The 12418-nt window shown below is 42.4% G+C and overlaps 1 long non-coding RNA gene across 1 annotated transcript; it reads right to left on the bottom strand.

Moving 5' to 3' along the window:
• Positions 1 to 832: 832 nt before the first annotated feature.
• Positions 833 to 3270, bottom strand: LOC125343909. The gene is made up of 2 exons (XR_007209383.1): positions 2966 to 3270; positions 833 to 1215 (listed from the first exon to the last, which is right to left on the bottom strand). It is a non-coding gene; the product is annotated as an uncharacterized LOC125343909 (long non-coding RNA).
• Positions 3271 to 12418: the final 9148 nt, after the last annotated feature.

The raw sequence follows: 12418 nt of genomic DNA on the forward strand, positions 1-12418 counted from the left end.
TCTTCCTTTGCTTTTGTAGGTACTGGGGCTTGAACTCAGGGTCTGGGGCTGTCCTTGAGCCTTTTATTTTACTCAAAAATAGCACTCTACCACCTGAGCCACAGCACCACTTCCGGTTTTCTGGTGGTTAATTGGAGATAAGAGTATCATGGACTTTCCTGCCCAGGCTGGCTTCCAACCATGATCGTCAAATCTCAGCCTTCTAGGCAATTAGGATTACAGGTATGAGCCACCAGTGCTTGGCTGCCTGATATCATTTATTGTACATCCTTACCTATTTATCTGATATATAGCTCAAGAAATATTAGTTAAATAAATGATCCTTAATATTCTTCCTAGTGCTTTATTAACAGGGATCTAGGAATTAGGGGCCTACTGTGTCAATCCTCATGTTGGGAGTGAAAATGTGTAGCTTCCACAGCCCTGGTCTCTGACACCAGGAGAAAGACAGCTCTCAATTCCAGAAAGGGGCTCACAGCTATAGTTACATATGGAGAGCCTTGCCTTTTGCTTTACCTTTTCTGTAAATTCTGACACTTCTATGGGCAAGATTGAGAGTTGCTCCCCAATTTTGTCCAAAACTATGTTTATTTTTTCCATTTAAAAATACATCCATTATTTCATTTCTGGATAACCAGAGCCAGGCCTTATGGCTGGGGGGGCTCTTGTAACATTTTGATTTGAATTGAGATTTAAATTAATACTTCACATCTCTCCACTAGCTTATGAAGTGTTTGGGAGTGACATTTTAGAGCTAGGGCTTTAAATCTTCCCTTGAAATTTATTTGGCTTAGCTGAAGTCTTGAGGATACTTTCCTTTGGAATTTTTTTAGCCAGTCCAGGGGCTTGAACTCAGGCCTGGGCACTGTCCCTGAGCTTCTTTTGCTCAAGGCTAGCACTCTACCCAGTTGAGCCAGTGACAAGTCTGGTTTTTTCTGTTCGTGTGGTACTGAGGAATTGAATCCAGGGCTTCATGCATGCTAGACAAATACTCCACCACTAAGCCACATTCCAAATCCTTGTTTGGAATTTTTATAAGACCTTCCTGAAGGTGTACAGCATATGCAGCTGGACAATGTACTTACAAGGTTGATGGTTTCTGTTGGGTAAAGGCTCTGTGTTCCTAAGACCAATGAGTTAACAGTCAACAAAATTGTACTTACCCTTTCTGAGGTCAGAGATCTTATACTGGATAAAAGTTTCCACTGGCTTTATCTGGGAAAACAAAATCCATTCATATTAGTGTACAGGAAATAAAATCAACCAGGATGTTAAAAAATCACTGTTTTTACCTGAGTTATGTAACTGTAACCCGTCTGTATATCACCTTCCTAATAATAACAATGTTTTAGTCATTTGTGGGGCTTGAACTCAGGGCCTGGGCAGTGTCCCTGAGCTTTTTCATTCAAGGCTAGGGCTCTACCACTTGGAGCCACTGTGCCACCTCTGGTTTTCTGGTGGTTAGCTGGAGATTCATGGACTCTCCTGTCTGTGCTGGCTTTGAATTATGATCCTCAGTTTTCAGCCTCCTGAGTATCTAGGGTTAGAAGCAGGAGCCACCAGCACCTGGTTCAATTTTTTTCTAATATTTAAGAAAATCAGTGTTTTATCTGTGGTACATATTACAGTTACAAGTGAACCAGGTATCACTGGCACAGGCTTATTATATTCCTAGCTTCTCAGAAGGCTGAGTTCTGGGAATTGTGGTTCAAATTGTGGCCTGGGAAGGAAAGTGCATGAGACCCCTTTTTTCCCTTATTTTGCCAGTACTGGGCTTGAACTCAGGGCATGGGCACTGTCCTTGAGACTCTTTTGCTCAAGGCTAGGGGTGTACCACTTGAGTCCCAGCACCATATCCTGCTTGACACTGTTATCTGCAATTAATCAGGAAAAAAGCTGGAAATAGAGTTGTGGTGCAAGTGGTTGTGTGCCAGCATTGAACAAGAACAACAGAAAAGCTGAAGGGAGGGCACTCAGGCCCTGAGTTCAAGCCCCCTTACCAGCCTCCCAAAAATTAAAAAGAAAGAAAGTTAGAAGGGATACAGTTAGAATGTGGTTTGGCATATCTGTATTCGTTGTCTGCTATATGCATGGAAGTCATTTCCCTTTTGAAGTTGCCAATTCATTAACTAGTGTGTCATTATCTTCTGTTGTGAAGTGCGACCCAATCATGATGACATAATCCACAAAGTATTTCCTCACCTTTTGCATCTTTTGAACACATTGAGCCTCCAGTGGGAGTCAGCAGTAGCCACATAGTACTTATCAACAGAGGCCAAGAACCACAGTAACAGTTCATATGGGGAAAAAATCATAACGTGATCCCAACTTTTGATTTTAATCTTTAGGGAGGTAAAGTATGGACCAACTATCCTGCTTCCCTGGGACAAACTCTGCTGTCCATTGTTAGGTAGATAAGGAGAAGGAAGCAAGGGATCTATGAGAACAGGGTTGTGTGATTGGTTTCCCACCCCACCCCATGCTTTGATATGAGTGTGAAGTTATTCCTTAGGGGAAGAAAACATCCCCAGTCACCTTAAGTCTGAAGGCTGAGACTTCATTAGTATGGAAGTCACACTCTTGTTATAAAGCAGGATGTTTGTATGCAGTTTGGGTGGGGGTTCTCAGTGAATGGTTAACTGAAGCTCCCGGCCCTTGGAGTTTCCAGTGGAAACAAGGTGGCTACTTGAATCCTCACAGCCGTGAACACTTTTACCTTCCCCATCCCGACCCTGTCACTGGTGGGCAACCCAACACGCTTGATCCCCACTCCTCCATCTCTAAACTCACTTCCTAAACCTTGTTGGCTCTTCCCCAATCCTCATCAGCTCCGATCTAGGGCTCCAAAGAGAGAAATAAAACCACCCCCTGCAGTGAGGATTGATTGCCTCTTGTGTGGCCAGCCAGGGGGGAAAAGAGGGGTGAAGCCCACCGGGAGTCCAGGATCCCCTTTGCGCACACCTACCTGGAACTGGAGGTGCGATCTGGAGAGCCCTGTCCACACTTCCCCCCCGGAGCCGGCTACCATGGGCAGGCGGCAGCCCCCCTGTTTGGTGCTGGCCACCTCGACCTGGCCGAGCCGGCCCGGGGCAGAACCTAGTCTCCGCAGTGCAGCGCCCAGCTGGGGGCCCGCACAGTTGCTTAGCAACTGGCCAGGTCCGATTTAAAGGGACCGGGCTACTGAAGAAGCCCCAGCTTCTTCAGAGCCGGGAACTGGCTGTTGGGCACACTAGCCAGAGCTTTGAGCATGCCCGATGTGTTAGCTACCAAGGCAGCTTCTGACTGAAGAGAAATCAGTAACAGCCAGGAAGTTGAGTCTGAATGGCATGAGGTGAGGAGACCCCGCCCACAGGGGATTATTACGGAGGGTCAGAGTGAGTCATAAAGGCACCTGGACACTGATGGTAGTGACGCGGGAGGGCCGTACAGGGTTGATCCCAAAGCTTGTGGTTTAGTAACCTGACATTATGTAGGCTTTACTTTGAGAGGTCACTTGAATTCCATTCAGGGTTCTTAACCTGGAGCCACTAGGCACCCCACCCCCAAGCATCACGTACATCAGCACAATGGCTTAACTAGAACTTGTGTTAGGGTCCAAGGTCCTAAAGAACTTGCGTCACAAGTGTATGCCTGTCTAAACAAGGATTTGTTTTTGGCCAGCGATGGGGCTTGAACTCAGGGCCTGGCCACTGCACCTGAGCTATTTTACTCAAGGCTACTGCTCTACCACTTTCTGCCACAGCACCACTTCCGGTTTTCTGGTGGTTAATTGGACCTAAGAGGCTCACAGACTTTCCTGCCCAGGCTGGCTTTGAACCTCACCTCTCAACCTTCTGAGGCCTTTTTTTTTTTTTTTAACTGTGTGGGTCCTGGTCCTGGGGCTTCATTCAATTCAGGACCTGGCCATTATTCTCTTAGCTTTTTTCACTAGAAGCTGGCACTCTACCACTTGAGTTTTAGGGATCTAACTACCCTGGCTGGCTTTGAACTATGATAGGCACATCTCGCCTTCCTGAGAAGATAAGACTTCAACCATGAACTGCACCTTTACTTTCTTAATTTTTTTTGCCAGTCCTGGGGTCTGAGCACTATCCCTGGCTTCTTTTTGCTCAAGGCTAGCACTCTGCCACTTGAGCCACAGCGCCACTTCTGGCTTTTTCTATATATGTGGTGCTGGGAATTGAACCCAAGGCTTCATGTATACTAGGCCACATTCCCAGCCCACTTTCTTAGTATTTTAAAGCTTGTTTGAAACTTGTAAGATTTCACAGGGTGATAAGCCCACAGTTTTCATTATATTATAGATTTCCTTGCTGGTACTTTGCTTAATAAATAAATTATCTCCTGAGACTTTGATAATTATGGTTCTTCAGAATGGATTATTCAGTCATCCCAATCGATCTGTTCAAGGACCTAAAGCCTGAAACACAGTGAAACTGAAGTATCTCAGATAGCAATGTGTGAATCTTAATTATGTCGGTATTTTCTAGGAAGCATGAGAATGAACGGAAACATTAGCTATGGGATCTCAAGTGGAAGGAGGTTTAAGTACATTTTAAAAGTGACAATCTAATTTTACAAGACCTTACAAAGGAGTGACTAAGGAACAATACCAAGATACATTTCCAAAGTTCAAAACTTCTTGGGAACCAGATCTAACTGGTGTTTTGCGAGCTGGCAATGTTGCCTTCAGGTGCCCCGAGGTGTATTTCTCAGTCTCCCTTTTTCCTCCATGAGGAACCAAAGTCAACAAAGATGGGAGGGAGGAATAGGTCTAATGTCAATGTGTGTTTTATTATGGATTGGTCAGAATTACTTTGTGGGATTCTGATCAAATTTCTTTCCTTGATATTAAGTCTCCAAATGGCTTTGTGTTTATCATTTAATTATCTCAAAAGGGCGCTATTTACTCTAATTTGATGTAAGATCCATCCTTAATCCAATAAAGAATCTTTCTTAGCTGCTCCGTGTTTCAGTTTCCTCATTTACACAATGGGAATAATTGTAGCTTACCCTTACTGATTGTTGTGAAGAATGAGTGCATTAATATTTCCAAAAAAATCTTTAGAGTTTCACACAGAGTAAATTCTAGGTAAAAAGTTTCCTTCAATTATTATCCTGACCTATAAATGCATCACTATTCTTAAATAAAAATGAAACCACACTAATTCTGATGATTGAGGGTGGGTTTAGGAAGATGAAATCTCAAATCTTGACTCCAAGAATTCTAAACCTTTATTTTAAGTAGACTTCCAGGCTCTCTGTAAGCAAGCTCAATCTATTCCTATGTGCCTAAAAAAGGCACAGAATATTACCTTGGTCTTGCCCATACACACACGCGCGTGTGCATGCGCGCACACACACACACACATTGGTGTTGGTTCTAGGGCTTTACTGGGTCTGGGGGCTGCCCCTGACCTTTCTTTTTTTATTTGTTCTCTCAAGACCAGTGCTCTACCCCTTGAGGCACAGTTCCACTTCCGACTTTTTGGTGGTTGATTACACATAAGAGACTCACATAGGTTCCTGCCTGAGGTAGCTTCAAACCACAATCCTAAAAGTCTCAACCTTCTGAGTAGCAAGAATTATAGGTGTGAGCCACTGATACCCAGCTCTATAATATTATTTTTCATATGGTATGTCACTCCTTCATGTACTCAACGTATCAAATGACAGAGAATCAATAACAATACTAGCGACTTGAAGATTGTGACACACAACAGCCGACTATTTTCTGGACAACTTTCCCAATCGTAAGACAACAAGGCACTTGATAATAATGGAACCACAGAACCATACAATGGAATCCAAACTAGGACATTAAGATCCAGAGAAGGAATTATTTACTCTTTGATTGCATAGCAAAATAGCCGTTTTTCTCTGCGGTCCTTAGAGCAATAAAACACGTACATTTATAAGCTTCTAATACATGTACATATCTTTTATCACTGCTGCAGATAATCTTAATAGCAAACAGTTATTATATCCCTGTGTTATATCCCAGTACATTCTGGTAGCTGTACCTTTAGGGTATCCGTAGAGTTTGATAACCTTTCAGCATCTTCACCGCTTTCATCTGGATCTTGCTCTGATTTCTTCCCTGGACTATTGTAAGAGCCAAACTGCTTCTGTACTTGCCTACTGTGTTCATTTCCCAGGATTCCTGTAACAAACTATCACAGACCAGGAAGCTTAAAACAATAGCTACTTATTCTTTCACAGTTCTGGAGGCATAGAAGTGCAACACCAAGGTCATTTGCAGCTGCTTTTTTTTTCTGGAAGCTGTACAGGAGAATCTGTCTGGCTGAGTTTCTGGCCATTATCAGCAATCCTTGCCCTTCCCTCCCCTGAAGATTCTAGCACACCAGTCTTTGTATCCATTTTCACATGGTGGTCCTCCCTGTCCATGTACTTTCACATGACCATCTTCTTTCAATGGAATCTATGTGTCCTAATTTCTCTCCTCTTAAAAAGACACCAGGTAGTGTATTAGAACTCATGCTAATCCAATATGACTTCATTATTACTTGATTACATTTGCAAAGACCCAGTTCTCAAGGTAATATTTACTAGTATCAAGGATAAGAACTTGAATGCAACTTTTTTCTTTGGTCAGTCATGGGCTTGAACCCAGGGCTTGGGTGCAGTCCTTGAGCTCTTTTGCTCAAGGCTAGTGCTCTGCCACTTTGAGCCACGGTGTCACTTCTGGTTTTCTGGTGGTTCATTGGAGATAAAAATCTCACATTTTCCTGGCTGGGCTAGCTTTGAACCACAACCTTCAGATCTCAGCCTTCTGAGTAACTAGGATTATAGGCATGAGCTTAAATGTAACTTTTTGGAAACTAAGATTCAACCCACAGTACCTGCTCACTGTCTCTTTGCATCTTCCTACCTCCCCCCCCCCCCCCCCATGCTTCTCTTACCTCCTTTCTTATCCTTACGGCCCTTGTTACTTCCACTCCAGGAACACTAGCTCCCTTGTGGTTCTGAAAATATCCAGAGAAGCTCCTACCATTAGGGATTTTACTCAACCTGTTCACTTGGCCTAGAATGCTCTTCTCCTGATAAACATATCTCACCTCCATGAAGTGGTTGATCTTGAACTGCCGTCCTTTAGATGTCAGCCTCCTGAGGATTATAGACATGAGCCACCAGTGCCTTAACTTTATGAACAAGAACAGAAATATGAACTTGACATTTTTATTCTTTTCTGTTTGTGTATCTCAGTAAAGTTATTCCAATATAACTGAATGGCCTCATAGATCTTCCTCTTGATGTCTCTATTCTTTTCCTTAAATTCCTCCAACTTCCCATTTATTCAAGTAACATCTGCTGAGTATGTCAATATTCCTGACATCAGGCTACACACAGGAAGTATTCAGATAGACAATATATTAAGTGCACTGTTGGAATTTCAATGAGAAATATGCAGTGAACAATGGAGCACACATACATAGAATGGTATACATTGTATAGCGTAAGTGTGTAGTGGACTATATGACCTAATTTTTCATATGATGTTCACAAAATATATTTAAAGGTGCATTTTTCTAATATATCCAGTTGTTAAGCAACATATGACCATATTCACAGGTGAGCAAAGGGTTTCAGTCAAGAAAATAGCAAAACCATCTGTACTGTAGCTATGCAGCTGGTAATCTGTTGGTAGCTAATTGGAAATGAGAATAAGTTTTTCCTACCTAGGCTGGTTTTGAGCCATGATCTTCAGATCTTAGCTTCCTGAGTAGCTATAATTATCCGCATGAGCACTGGTATCCAATTCCAGAAGTTCAATGAACTCATTTTTACAATAGGGCTATGCTTTAGGATTTAATTTTCTTCACACACATTTGTATGTCTTTCAATACAAATAGGCATCAGTTTAAATATTCTTTGTTTCTTAATTCCATCACCTATGTTATTGCCATTGTAAAAATAATTTAAGTAAATTCCTCGAGATGTAGGATCAATGTGAATTTCTTTTCCTTCCTTCCTTCCTCCCTCCCTCCCTCCCTCCTTCCTTCCTCCCACCCTCCCTCCTTCATTCCCTCCCTCCCTCCCTTTCTTTCTTTCTTTCTTTCTTTCTTTCTTTCTTTCTTTCTTTCTTTCTTTCTTCTCTTCTTCTTTCTTCTTTCTTTCTTTCTTCTTTCTTTCTTCTTCTTTCTCTCTTTCTCTCTTTCTCTCTCTTTCCTCTCTCTCTTTCTCTCTCTTTCTCTCTCTCTTTCTCTCTCTCTTTCTTTCTTTCTTTCTTTCTTTCTTTCTCTCTCTCTCCTCTCTCTCTCTTCTTTCTTTCTTTCTTTCTTTCCTTTCTTTCTTTTCTTTCTTTCTTTCTCTGGTTGGTCATGGGTCTTGAACTCTGGGCCTGGGTGCTGTCCCTGAGCTCTTCAGCTCACGGCTAGTGCTCTACCAGTTCAGCCACAGCACATCTTCCATTTTTTCTGGTGGTTCATTGGAGATAAGAGTCTCACAGACTTTTACTGACTGGGCTGGCTTTGAACCTCAGTCCTCAGTTCTCAGCCTCCTGAGTAGCTAGGATTACAGCTATAAGCCACTGGCACCAGGATGACTGTGAATTTCTTTACAAATGATCTGTTCGCTTTTGTTAGGTATCTGGGAACCCTAGCAGACCAAGATCACTTTAAATTTGGGCTAGAAGTTTCTTTAGTCACTAGCTTCATAATTGCAACTTCTAGGCCATTTTTTTCCCTCCCTGTCCTGTTTGGCATTGCCAACAACGTATTTTCTTCCTCCTTCCTTCTATTCTCTCTCTCTCTCTCTCTCTCTCTCTCTCTCTCTCTCTCTCCATCTTTCTCTCTCTTCTTTCCTTTGAACAGGTCCTGGAGCTTGAACTTGTCACTTAAGGCTAGCACTCTACCACTTGGGCTACAGTTCCACTTCGAACATTTTGATGGTTAATTGACAGTATAAGTTTCACAGACCTTCTTGCCTGAGCTGGCTTCAAACCATGATCCCTGGATCTCAGACTCCTCAGTAGCTAGGATTACAGGGCTGAGCGACCAGTACCCAGCTACACATTCTTTTTTTAATAATTTATTTATTAATTAAACAAAAATTTTTGACAAGTTGTTGTGCACAAGGGGTACAGTTACATAGTAGGGCAGTGTGTACATTTCTTGTGATATCTTACACCGTTTTTCTTTCCCTTCCCTAGGTCAGGTAGACAGATATACAATACACAATGTACCAAGAACATATACAGTAGCCACGTGGCCTACACCCAAGAAAATTCGCCTAGGGCTTTAAATGTAATGTTGACAGTGGACAGTATGTCAACAATAGTCTTATATGAACGTACATACACAGCTTTTGAGCTATTGTGATCCACTGAGAGGTCTATTTTTGACCCTTATATGTTGAGTAGTTGTTTGGTTTTGGATACATAATGTAGGGTCGCTGACCTACACCTGTGGGAAATACCATTTGACAAGCAGTTTTTGGTTTCGCAGACCTGGTCTCTACTGTCTCCCCCTCCTACACATTCTTTTTAGTAGCTTGGGGAAACTGTGGGTAAGCATATTAAATTATTCTTTGGGCTGTACTCCTTGGAGGGAACATGACTTGCAGGGTACCTTGAGTTAATCCTTGTGCTCGTGTTTACCACTATGCTTTGGGTGGCTTTCTGCACAGTTCAAAATCTTGAAAATGTTCAATTTCTGTAATTGTCTTCAGGTTTAACAGTGGTTTCAGAGCTTCCCACTCTGTGCTCTCAGCCTCTTAGGTTGGTCCTGACAATTCCTTACCTGCCTATGTTGGAGACTTTGGCATAGATGTTTTCTTAACTGTTAATCAGTACTTGGTGTTGTCTGCAGCCATGTTGACATTACTGAAAGAAATCCTCTGCTTCCTCTTGGTGCATTTCAACACAGTTTCTGGATCCACTAAAACTGCTCTTACAGAGGTCAGAAAAGATCATCACCTTGTCATGCCTATTCAACATACTCACAAACAGTTTTTTGGTTTCCATACTTTTATTTTTTTATGTGTCTCCTTAGACATGAACTCAAGGCCTAGGGATTTTTTTTTGCTCAAGACTGGCACTCTACCACTTGAGTCACTGCTCCGCATCAGCTTTTTGGTAGTTCATTGGAGATGAGAGTCTCAGAGACTTTCCTGCCTAGGGCTGGCTTGGAACTGCGATCCTCAGATCCCAGCCTCCTGAATAGCTAGGATTACAGACATGAGCCACCAGCGCCTGAGCACATAGACATTTTTTAAGGTAAAAAAATTAGGTCTAGTAAAAGAATTAAAGAGCAAAAGCCTTTCTGTGCACTTCTCTCACATACAGTTTATTATCATCAATAGTTTTTTATGAACTCACGCCAAATTTTCTATAATACACAGGAGAAAAATCATTTTCTTCTCTCTCTCTCTCTCCTCTCTCTCTCTCTCTCTCTCTCTCTCCTCTCTCTCTCTCTCTCTCTCTCGTCATGGGACTTCAACTCAGGGCCTGGCACTGTCCCTGAACCTTTTTGTGTTCAAGACTAGAGCTCTACCACTTGAATCACACCTTTACTTCCAGCTTTTTCTGAGTAGTTTATTGGGGAAAAGAGTCTCACAGACTTTCCTACCTGGGCTGGCTTTGAATCCCGACCCTCAGATCTCAGCCTCCTGAGTAGCTAGGACTAAAAGCATGAACCACCCAAATCTGCCAGTCTACAGGAGTTTGTATCCCCATTATCCCCTATTGGGGAATGCACTTATATTTCTACATACCCTTGCCACCTTGGGAAGTTGAATAATGCTGTCTAATAGAATATTATTTAACTGTGAGTATGGTTAAACATTGTAAGATGGTTTGCTGGATATTTGTATTTCTTTAAAGAAGTCTTTGGTAAAGTCAGCTGAAAATGAATGGATAATGTATGTGTGTGTGTGTGTGTGTGTGTGTGTGTGTGTGTGTGTCTGCCACCTCAGAGGAACACAGCTAGTATAGTAAATGCCATCCACTTTCATGTGACTTGCACTTTAATAAAAGTACAGCTTTTCTATTGTTCGTATAAGTGCTTAAAGGTATAAAGACAAGAACAATAGAAATGCGGTTTTCTGTCATTAAAAAAAATAAATCAATGATCTGTAATGTGCCATGGGCAGTAAAACATATGGTGGGAATTAAGGTTTTTTCAGAGGGATAGAAAGCTGGCTTGTTTCTTTCACTGGCTGCAAGGTTATGACCCAGTATGCACCACATGACCCGTCAGGACCTGCTGACCCACCAATTATCCTGTGGAAAACAGACCTCACTAACTCTTCCTAACTTCTGCCCAAATCTGAAGCTCCTGCTGTGTCCCCCACTTCTGTTAAAGATATCACATCTACCCAGTGGGATGAGCTCGAAATGTGGGGGTGAGCACCATTTCTTTCTCTGCCTCCTGTAGCCTCTCCCTTGCCTTGTCCCTCTCACTGAGGCTTTGTGAGAAAGAAGCAAGGTGACTGTATCTTGAAGTGTCCACCACGCTGTCAGCTATAAGGAAAGGGGATTTCATTCTCACATATTTTGAACTCTTTGCTTCATCCCCAGCAACAAAACCCGAACAGCAGCTCTACATTGTTAGAAAGCAATGTTCTAGCTGGGTGCCCATAGTTCATGCCTGGAATCCTAGCTACTCAGGAGGTTGAGATCTGAGGATCATGGTTCGATGCCAGCCCTGAGAAGAAACTCCATGCCACTCTAATTTCCAATAAACGACTCCAAACCTGGCAGTGGAGGTGTGTCTCAAATTAGTAGAGTGCTAGACACCAGCTAAAGAAGCTCAGGGACAGTGGCCAGGCCCTGAGTTCAAGCCCCAGGACAGGCACTCCCCCCCCCACCTCACCCCCCCAAAAACACAACAATTCCCTATAAGCAGTGAGCTCCAGCTTTTTCCACTGTAGCTTAGGCTTGCTCTGGTTATTAAACTATATACCTGGAGGATTCGAACACAGGACATTGACCATCTACTAAGCAGGCATAAGGGAGCTGTCTGTATGGAACACATTAATTGAAAAAGATTCGAATTTGTCTACTTTAAAAGCAGAAAGGATGGTAGTGAATTTTCTTCTTCCATCGTACTATTGTTATTTTGAACTTTAATTTGGAAGGAAAATTAGATAACATGCTGTCACAAAAATTTTGGCAAACAGTTCATATGATGGCCAAAGCACAACATCTACATTTCTAAATGATGGAAAGTAAAATAAAAATTGACTGTTGCTACCTCCCAACCTTGCTGTAGCTTATCAGTATCTCCTCTGCTGAAAAAAACACAGTATATTTCTGGCCCACATCTCCTACCCACCTTTGAGATGACCAATTCACTTTTAATATGTCTACAATCCTCAGTGAAACATAATTAAGAGCATAAATGGGTCACTTCTAAAACTAATATTGTGCATTTCAAAAACAAAATATGGTAGAGTT

The sequence above is a fragment of the Perognathus longimembris genome, chromosome 28 (assembly GCF_023159225.1).
Source record: "Perognathus longimembris pacificus isolate PPM17 chromosome 28, ASM2315922v1, whole genome shotgun sequence".
Lineage (NCBI taxonomy): Eukaryota > Metazoa > Chordata > Mammalia > Rodentia > Heteromyidae > Perognathus > Perognathus longimembris.